This window comes from Coturnix japonica, chromosome 3 (genome assembly GCF_054131305.1).
Source record: "Coturnix japonica strain WE chromosome 3, WE-NBRP24, whole genome shotgun sequence".
Classification (NCBI taxonomy): Eukaryota; Metazoa; Chordata; class Aves; order Galliformes; family Phasianidae; genus Coturnix; species Coturnix japonica.
Genome location: NC_140665.1, coordinates 18696930 through 18707500, shown reverse-complemented (window position 1 = coordinate 18707500; position 10571 = coordinate 18696930). Strand labels below are relative to the sequence as shown.

The window sequence follows — 10571 nt, the reverse complement described above, 5'->3', positions numbered from 1 at the left end:
ATTTGGATTAAAAAAAAATAATGAATTGTGATATAAAAACTGTAATTGTGATTTTGTATCTTAAAGAGAGATAACGCTGGTAAATAAACATTCGAAGGTCAACTTTCTCTTAATTGCAGGCAGGATGGTATACGTTCAAGGGAAAGGCAGAGAGAAACAGTCACATTTAGGCTTATGCTGAGAGCAAATAAAATAACAAACTCACTTAAGTCATTAGGGAAACATTTCTTCTGCAAAGCAAAAATGCATTAAAATATTTTACGTCCAGGATTATAATATTTACATAGATGTGATCAAATAAAGACCAAAATGTAGTTCGTTAGCACAGCCCTGTGTGTACCAGTGACTAACCTCAATGGTGCTCTGAATTCCCCACACATCCCTCTTTTCTTAACATACGTTCTCCAAGTAAATCCCACTACCAAAGCCTGAAAATTTGGTGCTTCACACACCGACCTACACGACAGTAAATATTTTGCATAGCAGAAACGAGGCATGTTTGGTGCCACATCCCTCTGCTTTAGAAAAATCTCCAGGAACAGTATCTCGAATGGCCAGTGAAGCCCTTCTCATGTGTGATATTTTGAATACACAGAATCTCAGCTCCAGTGACATGCAGAAAAGATGAGAAAAAATATGGGAAGATGAAAGAAGTAACATCAATCAAATGCGTGAGAAAGGAAGATACCTTCTCTTTATATGAACTCTCATTGTTTCCCAGGAACAGAGCATAAAAAGATAGCACACTTCCTTGCATTTTGTAAAAGGCTCTTGACATAATTTGTGACTTATTAACTAGAGATGCTAAACTCACAGTGCACAGAAAGCTCCGAACGCTCTTTCCCGTTTCTTAAATTTAATGTTTGGTAAAATTAAAATATTTGTCATGCGACGCTTATCTAATATTAAACTTTACATTTGCTTAACAGAGCACAATCTTCACAATAACAGGGTATATTGCCAAAGGCAGCATGCAGACTTTTTGGAATTGCTCCCATCTCTTTCGGTTCACCTGTAAAAACATCTACGTGCTCCCTAGGACTGCATCTGTGGCTAGTTTTGAAGAATGACTACCCATGCAAATAGGCATAATTTCAGCATGAAATAATCTGTAAAATCAAGACAGGAGTCCATGCTTAGTTTGCAACCAGGATGAAAAAAAGAATAATAATAATAAAAAGCTTTTAACACTTAGTAACGTCATGGTTATTCTGTAGCCTTTGCCCACGTATTCCGGATGCACTAAAAGAATTTTCAGAGATTTGGTATCAGAGACAGTTATGCAATGGATGAGATGTTTGTTTATGTTACTGGCTCCTTGCATGCAGGGAAGCAAAGAATGATAGAAATCAAAAAGAAAAAAAAGAAAAGAAAAAAGGAAAAAAAAAAAAAGAAAGAAAAAAAAAAGTCCTGAATTCAGATGGGTAACCCAGAACCTTATATCATTCCCAAGACACTGGCTTCATAGATGGGTCCTTATCACATCAGAAAGTGGAGCTTGGAGGCCAAATAAAGGAGCACTGCCACAGTGCCCGGCTGTACCACCTGCACCTGAGTTAATGAGATGCTCGGGTACCAAAATCCCACTACCTGCTAGTGACAGAATGGGCCCTACTGGACCGCACAGGTCACAAAACCCATCTCCCTCTTTCTCTGAATTTCAAAAGGAGCAGACTCAAGCCCTAATGCTTGTGTTTTCCTTTTCTATTAGTAAAAAAATAAAAAAATAAAAAAAAATAAACAACAACTTAGAGGAGTTGGGTTTTCCAAAGGGTGGGTTTTATACACTGGGGGCAGGAAAGGGCCACACACCACCCCAGCTGTTCAGCAGTAGATACCCACATGGTGCAAACAAGGGTCAAGGTTGACCTTCCAGCCTAGCGGCGTTCACCTGAAAGCGATACAAACTAATTGCAAGATAACTGTAAGAGCCCTTGTTTGCTGCACGTACAGTACTCTGAAGGCATTCTGCGTAAAGACAGCAGTTGCCAATAGAAAAAAACAACCGGCACCAAAAACCTTCATGCCTTTCCTTCCGCTTCTGCCGTCAAGTTATGCTTGATTGAGATCCAGCAGAATGTTCCCACACTCGCACCAAAACTCTCATGTCATTTTCCCAGTTTTGCACGTTTCCTAGCAAATTTTAGGCTCCTAAACACCGTTTCCCACTCTCTTGCCCAATCCCAACCAAGGACACACATGGGGAGGGCTCGCTGTACCCTTGAGTCAGCAGTGCAGGAAATAGGTTGTCCTGCACCCGGCTGGAAGGTCACTGCCACGCATCCTTCCTCTCTAGCACCCATCTTCCTTTCCCTGAGCCCTGCACCAGCAGCAGGAGGTGCACCGCAGCGATGCTCCCTCCTGCCCTCATGAGAAGCACCAGGGGTATGGCACCCCTAAGCCAAGTGCTCAGCAATGTTCCCATTTGCCCTGATGTTACATTGAGCCTACAGACCACTAGTACTAAGGCTGAAATCCCTCATGGCTTATAGATGAGGAACGGTTCTACTTTAGCCTGACAAAATGGGAAGGACATTGTACTGCCACTTCATGTTTTGGTCTTGAAGGATGAACACCAGCTCACACCTCAAGGAAAACCCCGTATAGCAGGATGCAAGCCCCAGCCTTGGACTGTAGAGAGATTAGACCTAGGTAAACAGGGAAGTCTTGGGGGAAAAAAAATTAGGAAGTTTGTGTCCTTTATACAGTATCACTATTTGGCCACATATTGTATCAAAACCATTTTGTACACCCCCTGTCTCCATAGAGCTATAGCACTTAGAGATGGAGCTCCTAAAGACTTACACATAGATCTTGACAATATAAGCTGTATTTCTTTCTGAGTTGCATATCCTGAGATTTGTGAAGGTTAAATGTGCTCGACATGTCACCCTTGATACTCCTTACTTGCCAAGTGCAGTTTGTGTTAAATTCACGCCCTGCATCTCGGGCCCCAACTCACACAATGCGGCTTCCTCGGACACTGAACATTTTCCATTCCCATGCAGCCCAGACCTGCAACAAGGGCCTCGGCACTTCCCGAGCCCACTCCAAAAAAATAGCTTGCACTATTTTATTTGCAAATTTACTTTTGAAACTTTTGTTTAAGGAGATTTGATTAAAATGCATCTATAAAGAACTTCCTAATAGTTTTATTGTATATCCATGGGACATGCACTGACATGCTAAGCGGGAACGGATCAATTCTTACATATCAAAGAGTCCCTGCTCCCAAACCACTGGCTAGAATGGTCTTTAGAAAGGAATAGGACATTAGATATTTAATTGATTATTACAGAATCGATTTCTGTAATCAGCTTTGTTAACTCCCTAAAAAGATCATTTTCTCTGAGATTCATTCATATACCTTTGAGATATGAAGGATATTTATCTTTTATCACACTCTACTTAGCTTCACTGAAGGGACTTGGTCTAACCTGAGGTGCCCAAGTGATAGGAAACAGCCATGGAATACAAGAGAGCCAAGAAATAAGCTGAACGCAAGGACCTCTAAGTTCATAGAGCTGAAACTGTCCCTATCTTGTTGCAAGTCAACAACTCTTAGGTCTGGTGTTTGCCTGCCCCGTGTCAGCTCACGGCACCAACGCCACACAAGGAATTCACCACGCTCCTGCTACCAGAAATATGCAAATCTTTCGCTCCAAAGCACTGCGTTGGTCATGGCTTTGCCAGAAGCAGCCAGGAAGCACAGGATGAAATTATTCCAGTCAATAGCATTGCCCAGACTAAACCGCAATGAGAATCTGAGAGCAGATGATACTCCTTCCCCATAGGTCTCCTCAGTGCTGAAATCACTTCAGCAACTAACAAAAGTATTACCTTTCTCCGTAGGGCTTTGGTACAAGTTTTCTTGGGAGAAAGATTTATCTAACTCCCTTAGCTGGGACATACCATGAAACATGGAAGAAATAATGTGCATTATTCTCATAGCAACAACTGCTTCATTAGGATTTCCCCGCAACAAGAAGTAAAAATCAGAAGGTGATTTCCTCCAAGGTTATACTACTTTCAGCCTGTCCAGCAGGGCCTGGCCCAGCAGTCCCGCACTTCCCACAGCCCAGCCCCACACAGGCTGGGAGCAAACTGGCAGGTGGCGGTCAGCATCTCCCTACTTGAGGCCTTTGGTTTGGGGAGATGACTGCCCTCCTGCAGCCACCTGCACTGCTACAAGAAAGGTCTTCAAGGAGAAGAAAACTGAGCTGTTCATGGTATAGAACTGAACAGGTTTTCCTCTTTTTCTACCAGCTTGCTCCTTGTTATTTCACTGACCAAGAAGAAAATAACTCACAGACAGCACTGACATGGCTGCACGGCAGATTCCTGCCACCAACTCAGCCCAAGTTCTCCAAAGGTTTCCCCAACTCTCCATCGTGCCGTTACACCAGAGCCCCACAACGAGTTAGCATGGCCATCGACTGAGACAGAACAAACCAATTTGGGGAGCCTACCCACGGCAGCATCTACGTCTCTCCCCTGAATCAAATTAAACTCCAGTTTCAAAATCTATCCGTTCTTAGGACTTAATCCTCATCTATAGACTGGTCATAAAAAGACAAACTGAGACATAAAAAGTACAAACCGAGAGGCCTCAGAGCAGCCTGCAGGGAAGTTGGCTGCGTACGCTACGGTGGTTGGGACACAGGTTGCCGATCATTTAACGGGGAGCAAAAAGAGCCCGCTGCGTACTTCTTACCGCAGCCCAATTCGCGGGCTGCCGATACCTCTCCTATAGGTGATACTCCATCCACACACACACCCCCCTCGCGCAGCACCGCCGCTAAAGGTGAGCCGCGCGGAAAAGGAACGCAAAACGGAGCGGCGGCGCTCCGGCGGGGAAAGGCGGAGGGGCGCTCCCACGGCCGTGCCCTGCGGCCGGGCCAGGTGCGGCGCTCCTTGGGGCTCCCCACGGCCGGCACCGGCACCTGCACGGCCCGGCCCCCCGCCTACCGCTCCCTGGTCCCGGGGCTCCCCCCTCCCCGAGGGCTGCCCCGAGCGCACTCGGCTCAACTCCGTTTCGACGCGCGGCAAAGCGCTCCCGGCCGGCAAAAGCCCCGAAGATCTCCGTCACGGGGAAAGGGAAAGTTAAAGCCCCCAGCCCCGGCGAACAGAGACCGACCGGCCCGAGAGCAGCGCTCATCCCCACACCCGTGCCCGTCTCCGCGCTCCTATCCCTCTCGGCCGCTCGGTACCCACCGCCCCGCACCGCTCCCGCACCCCGCGGCTCGTCCCGGCGTCGGGAACGCAAAAGTGACCGCAGTTAGGAGAAGGAGACTGAAAAGTCCCTGCCCCTCCCGGCCGGGGTTAAAAAAAGAGAAGTGGCGACACGCAAAGGACGGGCAAACCGGGGAGACAAAAAGCCGGGCGGCAAGAAGCGAGACAAAGAGGAGGCTCGCAGGAGTTTAAAGCGAGGGATGGGGAACTTCGGAGGGAGCGCCTAACAACAGAACGGAGCCGCGGAGCCCCGCGAAGGGCTGCGGGGACGGAACAAAACGCGGCCGCGGGGCGGGGGGAACAGCGGGGCAGCATCGCCCGCACTGCGCGTCCCCAGCGGAGCGATGCCCGGGGAACCGCCGGCGTTCGGGGGTGAAGTCGAGGCAGTTTCGCTCCTTTGGAAGAGGAGCGCGGTGCCCGGAGCGGCTCTTTGCCGCTGTTCGTTATTTTTCTAGAGGAAATAATAATAGTAATAATAATAATAAAGAAATATATATATATATAAAAAAGAAACGGGCTGGAAAAGCAAAGGAAAGGGGGGGAAAAAAGGGGGAGTGAGGAAAGGGAGAGAGCATACTTACTCCGTGCAAAGGCGACGAAACTGAGCCTCTTTTTTTTTTGCCGCTGGACAGAGAGCGAGGCGGCCCGGCACATGCACACACCGCACACACACACACACACACGCACACACACACACGCACAGACACACGAGCGCGCACACACGCGCACGCACGCGCGGCCGCTGAATATTGTAATTGGGCGAAGGGAGGGAGGGCGAGAGCGGGCGGTGCGGGGCCGGGGTGTGCGCGGCGCGGGGGCGGCGCGGAGCGGAGCGGGCACGGAGCGGGTGCGGAGCGAGGAGCGGGGCAGGGGCAGGGCTGGGCTGGGCCGGCCGAGCCGAGCGAGCGCTCCGCACCGCCACAAGATTTACTTTAAGACACAGCTGAAGGAAACAGGAAGACTAGACGTCACGGGCCGGGTGACGTTAGCCCGGCCCGTCGCCCAATCGGAGGGCTCCTTGCGACGGGCCGGGGGGGGACCGGGGAGCACTTGGCAGGAGCGGGAGAGGAGCGAGGGGGCGGCGGGGGGAGCGACGGGACCGCCCCGTCCCCGCGGGAAGGTGGCCGCGGCCGCGCACCTGCGTGGGGCCGACGGGACGGGATGGGACGGGACGGGACGGGACCGGACCGGACCGGACGGGGAGGGGGAAAACTCCAGGGAAAGTCGGTCCCAGGGGGGCTGCACCGCTCGGGAATCTGTGCGTCGGTCCGGGGCTCCGCGGCGGGGGGGGAGGTTCCGGGAGCTGAGCGTCGCGGTGCGTCGCGGTGCGGAGGGACCGAGCGAGCAGCGCTCCCAAAGTTTTGGGGAACTCTGTCCCGTCCCAAGCTGTAGTGGCAGCCCGCTGGCGGCCGCTTTAAATCGCTGGGACAAAATGATTTCTGGAAGAAGATGCTCGCGGCATCTCTCCGCTGCCGGCGCCGAACGAAAGTTTGCACGGGGAAACGCCGCTGAACGCGGCGGGGGAATGAAGGGAGAGAGAACCGAGTCGTGTGCGGGGAGCAGCCGGGAGGGACGGGGAGTCCCGGCCGGGGGGATTCGGGGGTGCCCCCGTCCTCTGCGAGAGCCACTCATTGAGGCCGTCCTTAGGTACAGGGACGCCGGGAGTCCGCCCCGTTACACATGAACGGGACGAGGAGCGCTGCGGGACTGAGCGATGCGGGTGGGGGGGAGATGAGCTCGCTTGAATTCTTTCCCCCATTATTATTGCTATTTTTTAAAGGACACCGGGATTCGCGTAAAGGTGAAGCCGCGCGGTGCCGATAATACATACACAGCCGCCTCTGACAGCGCCTTGTCACTCGCGGGGCTCAGCATCGCTTCGAGCGCTGTCGAGGAAACGCAGTCACCCAATGAGGAGCGAAGGGAAACTGAGGCACGGTCTGTCCCAGGGGCACTCAGACCCCCCGGCCCCACCTCGCTCTGCATGTGCCGTCCTCCCTCCCCACACCCTGCTCACGTCCCAGCACAGCAGTACGTACACTAACCCTGCCGCTGCCTGAAAGGTGAGCGCTTGGGATTCTACCTCCTCCCGCCCCCAATTAATTCACAGTGACAAAGTTTGGATCCAAAGCCACGATGAGGTGTGGGTGCTCTGCTCCTGCCCTCGCTTTGCTGCTTGTCACAAAGTTCGGATCACGGCGCTGCGTTTCCTACAGCCGTGGGGCTGTGCTCAGCTGCGAGCTTCGGCCCCTCAGAAATAAATCCTTCTCCAAATTCTGGTGCCTCTGACGAGAAAATGAGCGCTGCGAACTGACAGCTCTCTGCATTCGCATCTCTGTCTTCTAGGGGGAAAAAAAAGCAGATGCGGGAAACTTAAGAAAACTTTTGAAATGTGCCCTTGGCCATGGGTGATCCCCCTGTCCCTTTGGAGGATGGCAACAGGATTGGAAGTGACAAGGGCTCACTGTTGGAAGTGCCTTTTCTTTGATCACTCTCCTCGCTGTGTCTGCTCACTCCGAGTGAGGGGAAGGGCTGTGTGAGCGCATTGCCGGCTTTCTTTTCTCTTTCTTTACTTTTTAAAAGGGTGGGATACATCCAAGCACTTCATGTGTAAAGAACACCCCTTGACACAAGGGCCCGATTCAGCTCTTATTTACGCCGGTGTGAATTCATCCAGGGAGCATCACCAGCGCGTGTGCGGGGCAGAGGAGCGCTGGGTGCGGGTTTGCGTTGCTGCGCGGTCGGTGACTTCCTCAACCCCTCCTGGCAGGCAAACAGGCGAACCCTTGGAGGAGGATGAAGCAGAGTTGGCTGAGAACATTGCAGTTTAATTCAAGAAGGTGGTATTGATGGAAATTGTTTAAAAAAGAAAAAATAAATAAATAGTTTTTTTAAAAAAGGAGGAAAAAAGAAAAAAAAAGAAAACCTCCAGAGAAGAGAAAGTGACTCAAACTAATCCTATTAAACGTGGTAGCATGTTTCTGTGCAGTGCGCTGAGAGATTAAGCACAGGAAAAGGGATAAGTGCTGCTTCAGTTTCACTAAACTAATGTGACAACTTGTCATTGGAAATCTTTACAGCTTGTTAGCAGATGACTAGCTGATTCAGATATGTTTTCTACCATTTCCTTTGTGTCTGGGGGTGGTGGTTTTTTCTTTCCTGTTCCTTTCTTAGCCATACTGCTCTATTCTGTTTTTTAATCCTTCATGTCTCCTTCAAGTCAAAACATTTAACTTGCTTTAATCAATATTTTGTTTTGAAGATGTCCCCTGACCTTTTGTTTGTGCAAATTAACCTTCAAGGGCACCTCATTCATTCATTAACCTCATTGGGATGCCATATCTCTTGGACGTTGCATTTTAGGATGCAAAAAGCATTTATGAATGTTTGGCAAAATCGTAGTGAATGACTGTAATACAACTGCTGTTCCTACTGCTTCAACTGATATATTCGTTGTTCTCCTCTCCTCTCCTCTCCTCTCCTCTCCTCTCCTCTCCTCTCCTCTCCTCTCCTCTCCTCTCCTCTCCTCTCCTCTCCTCTCCTCTCCTCTCCTCTCCTCTCCTCTCCTCTCCTCTCCTCTCCTCTCTTCTCTCCCTTAGCACTCCCCCACCACCAAAGACACGATGATGGTTGAGTAAATGGAAAAAAACATTTTTCAACATTAAAGGAAGGCTGTTTGGAAAAGGAAGGCCCTGCTGAGGTGTAGAGGAAGCCTGTTTATTAACACTGGACACCTCTTATCTCAGGCAGCTCCAGATGGATGTCCCCTTGGCAATTCCTATTCTGCCAAGTGGGGTTAAGCAGGGTGAGCACCTTGACGTGGGCTGGTGATCACCAGGGGAATCATCGGCTCCTTCAGAGAGAAATTTTAGCAGAAGCCAAGCAAGGGGGGAGGGAGAGCATCGGGCCCCAGCATAAAAGCTTCCACGTGGCCACATTTACCTTTTGTGGCCGTTAAATTGCTTGCCCCTTGGGACAGAGCCAGGTTTTGATTGAGAGATAAAGTAGTTCAAATCTGTCAATAATTAACTGTCACTCAATTAAGGGTTTCTTAACAAATTAGCACTTGGTAGTACCTAAGGTGCGGGGGTTTTCATGGGAAAAGGCTGACAGAGTGACATTGGCCATTAAGTTTGCTGCCCAATGAGGATCACTTCATGTCCAGCTCAGCTTTCATGCCAGTGTGTAAATCTGGGGGACTGGTTCCCAAACTCTATTAGGTCACTGTTGACATTAACCCTTTGTGCCTTTCTGAGCTAGGCACTACAGGACTGGGCCCACTAAGTCAGAGCTCTATGTAGGGGCTATGAGGTAGCTTTCGTGTCCATTTGGTAATGGACATTTACTCATTTCCTTTCATCCTTTTCTAAACCTTCTATGAGGTTACAGCCACAAGTTGCACCAGGGGAGGTTCAAGTTGGGTGTTAGGAAACATTGCTTCTCAGAAAGAGTGGTGAGGCAGTGGCCTGGGCTGCCCATGGATGTGGCAGTGTCACCATTCATGGAGGTGTGAGGAGATGTGGCACTGAGAAACATGGTTAGTGAGCATGGTGGGGATAGGTCAGCAGTTAGACATGATGGCCTTGGTGGTATTTTCCAACCGTAATGATTGTGATAAACCTGTGGACATATCATCCCGTTCTTCCCTTAATTCTTCATTGGCAAATCATCAATGAATGTCATATGTTGGCCATACAAGGTACAGTACCCACACAGCTGGGACAGGGATCCCCATGGACAATAATGGCAGCAAACCACAGGCTCTGGTAACTCAAGCCATGGGTTCCTTATTCCCTTCATTTGTTCCTGTTGAGGAGGGGTCTGGCCCTGTGCATTAGGAAACCCTCTGCTCCCCATCAGATGGGATTCTTGCAGCATCACAACTCCGGGAAGTGGGACCACCAAATCCCTTTGGAAGTCAAATGCAAAACTCTAGCAGATGTAGTCTGAGGTGGGAGCTGGTTTAATTCCATCTCTGTTCCTCCATTAGAGGTTTATACTCAGTATGGTTAGGCTGCATCAGCATCTGCTCCCCTTGCCAAGCAGTTTCTGTGTCCTCTAACCAAAGCATGCCTGTGTGATGCTGCATGAGTTTAAAGGTGTCATCTGGGGAGCTGTCAAGGTGGTTCATTTATACAGAGACTTTGGAGATACACACTGTCTTCCTTTCATTAACCCTATCACTAGAGCTTCTGGAGTGGAACAGCTCTTAGCCAGAGTGACTGTGGCTTGAAAACCGAACTGTTTCAGCAGCCTCTGTGGGTGGGGGTTAGGGGCACATAACAATGTGCCATGGGCTGCCCTGTCCTGGTACTTGTATGAAAAATCTCAAGAAGTTT

The 10571-nt window shown here is 49.9% G+C and overlaps 1 protein-coding gene across 5 annotated transcripts in view; it reads right to left on the bottom strand.

Annotated features, from left to right (window-relative positions):
- PROX1 (prospero homeobox 1) overlaps positions 1 to 5951 on the bottom strand; it is an 84931-nt gene extending 78980 nt beyond the window's left edge. For 3 of the 5 annotated variants that reach the window (XM_085542921.1, XM_015857343.3, XM_015857340.3), the window contains exon 1: positions 5814 to 5951. The gene's annotated coding sequence lies outside the window, so the exon portion shown is untranslated. Of the gene's footprint in view, positions 1 to 5214; positions 5332 to 5813 lie in introns of those variants that run through there. The other 2 variants (XM_085542920.1, XM_015857341.3) reach the window with 1 other exon arrangement.
- Positions 5952 to 10571: the final 4620 nt, after the last annotated feature.